Source organism: Ranitomeya imitator, chromosome 2, assembly GCF_032444005.1.
Source record: "Ranitomeya imitator isolate aRanImi1 chromosome 2, aRanImi1.pri, whole genome shotgun sequence".
NCBI lineage: Eukaryota > Metazoa > Chordata > Amphibia > Anura > Dendrobatidae > Ranitomeya > Ranitomeya imitator.
The window spans coordinates 373,671,574-373,675,043 of NC_091283.1; the positions used below are offsets into that span (position 1 = coordinate 373,671,574).

At 46.4% G+C, this 3,470-nt stretch overlaps 1 protein-coding gene across 1 annotated transcript in view; it reads right to left on the reverse strand.

Annotated features, from left to right (window-relative positions):
* LOC138663988 (oocyte zinc finger protein XlCOF8.4-like) overlaps positions 1–2,464 on the reverse strand; it is a 68,596-nt gene extending 66,132 nt beyond the window's left edge. The window contains exon 1 of the mRNA XM_069750384.1: positions 2,411–2,464. The gene's annotated coding sequence lies outside the window, so the exon portion shown is untranslated. The remainder of the gene's footprint in view (positions 1–2,410) is intronic.
* Positions 2,465–3,470: the final 1,006 nt, after the last annotated feature.

Genomic DNA, 3,470 nt, shown 5'->3' on the forward strand with positions numbered 1-3,470 from the left:
AGTACCACTCCTCCTGTATATATACACTGCACAGTACCACTCCTCCTGTCCTGTATATATACACTGCACAGTACCACTCCTCCTGTCCTGTATATATACACTGCACAGTACCACTCCTGTCCTGTATATATACATTGCACAGTACCACTCCTCCTGTCCTGTATATATACATTGCACAGTACCACTCCTCCTGTCCTGTATACATACACTGCACAGTACCACTCCTCCTGTCCTGTATATATACACTGCACAGTACCACTCCTGTCCTGTATATATACATTGCACAGTACCACTCCTCCTGTCCTGTATATATACACTGCACAGTACCACTCCTCCTGTCCTGTATACATACACTGCACAGTACCTCTCCTCCTGTATATATACATTGCACAGTACCACTCCTCCTGTCCTGTATATATACACTGCACAGTACCACTCCTCCTGTATATATACACTGCACAGTACCACTCCTGTCCTGTATATATACATTGCACAGTACCACTCCTCCTGTCCTGTATATATACACTGCACAGTACCACTCCTCCTGTCCTGTATATATACACTGCACAGTACCACTCCTGTCCTGTATATATACATTGCACAGTACCACTCCTCCTGTCCTGTATATATACACTGCACAGTACCACTCCTCCTGTCCTGTATACATACACTGCACAGTACCTCTCCTCCTGTATATATACATTGCACAGTACCACTCCTCCTGTCCTGTATATATACACTGCACAGTACCACTCCTCCTGTATATATACACTGCACAGTACCACTCCTGTCCTGTATATATACATTGCACAGTACCACTCCTCCTGTCCTGTATATATACACTGCACAGTACCACTCCTCCTGTCCTGTATACATACACTGCACAGTACCTCTCCTCCTGTATATATACATTGCACAGTACCACTCCTCCTGTCCTGTATACATACACTGCACAGTACCTCTCCTCCTGTATATATACATTGGATTATGGTGCTGGTTAAGGGAGGACGCCGGAGCCTGATTGAGGTAGGCGGGGAATAGAGCCCTGCGCTATATAAGAGAGTGGATAACACATCGGGCAGCACAGACTTTGGAACTCAGCATCTTGACTCCTGTATATAGCTCTACTACCTATTATGGTGGAATAATCTGTCAAGTCCCCTGATGAACCCCCTGAAGGAAATAGACGGGGGAGAAACGCGTCGGGACAGCGCCAACATGAACCGATGTATTGACATGACGGTCATGAGGGAACATATGATGAACAAAGAGCTAAGTGGTTAATACTTATTAGTCATAATCTTCTATATATGGTGTCATTTGCAGTATACCAAGCACTTGATGTTGCAAGATGTCTCACATATACAATTTTTGATTTTCACCATGATGATAAACGAGGCATATGTCATGATTTATAAAGACAGATAATATATAGTGTACAAATGGCCTATTGAACATTTTTTCAGATTTCACCATCAGCTAGTGAGAGGATTTGGTGGAGAAATTTTCACTGTGACTAACTATGGACATATGGATATTGTTCTAACCTATCTATTTATGAAGAAATTTAGGCGTAGGGCAACAGATCTGACTAATATACCTGTTGCTATCATATGCAGGGCAGCCTGGTAGTGATCTTCTACTGGATATAGACCTGGCACCATTCCAGATAGGTCTATAAGTTAGCACCCGAGTCCTTTAGTTCTTACTCATAGTAGTTAGTGCATAGTACAGTGCTTGATAGTTACTATGGATCTTATTTGATCCACATATGTGTTTTGTGTGTCTGTGGGGGTAGATTGTTAGGGTCCACCTAGGGATATAAGGAACAGCCACCGTGGAGCGGGGGCACCACATCGCAATTTAGGGTGCCAACCTCCGCTGCTAGGAAGGTTATCAGATTTCAGGGCCTATTAGGGTCAGTAGAGGTACTATAACTTTTTCATTTTTGATATTTTTTTCATCTTTTTTGGTTTTTTGATATTTTTTTCTAATTATTTTGAGTTTTTCTATTGTGTTCTTTTTTTGAAAAATTGACCTCTAGATAAATACCTATATGTTGTGTCCCTTTCTTCAGGTGTTGGGTCCCTAACAGGGATGTTTTTTTATCTAGAGGTTTTCTACATTATGTATATATTAATGAGTAATTAATAAAGATTCATATTTTTAGGGGTAGATTTACTTTTTTGGTTGGTAACTCCTCTTTTTGAATTAGTTTAAAGTTGTACTGCTAATAATGAATCTGCCCCAGCTGTTTCCTGTTCCTGGACTCACCACAATCTGTCCCTCTCATCTTTTATGGTTGGCAGATATCTATATACACATGGCAGAGCTGGGGGCACTATCTCCGGGAATGGAGGGGTTACTGCCCCCTGCCCCCGCCCAGTAATGGGGAATCTCCAGCACCTACCTCCACCTGCAGAGCCGCACACCACATATATGGCTGTTCTGTGCGCACAGGACCTGTGATGAGGTCACAGGAGGGGAGGAGTCAGGGGTCACATGATCAGGGGCCTCAGTGTATGCAGGACTCTGCTGTGCTGGTTGTCATGGGGCTGGATGAGGGGAAGTTTCTGTGTGGGGTCAGGAGGGGTTTACAGAGTGGATGTAGCAGAGCCGTGTGTACGGAGCGGAGCCGTGTGTGTATGATATGTACAGAGCAGAGCCGTGTGTATGAGGTGTACGGAGCGGAGCCCTGTGTGTATGAGGTGTACGGAGCAGAGCCGCGTGTGCATGAGGTGTGCGGAGCAGAGCCACGTGTGTATGAGGTGTACGGAGCAGAGCCGCGTGTGTATGATATGTACAGAGCAGAGCCGTGTGTGTGTGTGTATGATGTGTACAGAGCAGAGCCGCGTGTGTATGAGGTGTACAGAGCAGAGCCGTGTGTGTGTGTATGATGTGTACAGAGCAGAGCCGTGTGTGTAGGAGGTGTACGGAGCAGAGCCGCATGTGTATGAGGTGTGCGGAGCAGAGCCGCGTGTGTATGAGGTGTGCGGAGCAGAGCCGCGTGTGTATGAGGTGTACGGAGCAGAGGCTCATGTGTACGACGTATATGGAACGGAGCTGCGTGTGTGTACAACTTGTACGGAGCGGAGCCATGTGTACGACATGTACAGAGTGGTGCTATTTGTGTACCAAGTGGAGACGTGTGTACGAGCTGTTTGGAGCGGAGCTGTGTGTGTACGAGCTGTTTGGAGCGGAGCTGTGTGTGCATGAGGTGTACGGAGCGGAGTCGTGTGTGTACGAGGTGTACGGAGCAGAGCCGCATGTGTATGAGGTGTACGGAGCGGAGCCGTGTGTGTACAACCTGTACGGAGCGGAGCCGTGTGTGTACGAGGTGTACGGAGCGGAGCCGTGTGTGTACGGGTCAGAGGAGTGTGTCTGTACAACTTGTACGGAGCGGAGCCGTGTATACGACATGTACAGGGTGGTGTCATTTGTGTACCAAGTGGAGCTGCGTGTGTATGATG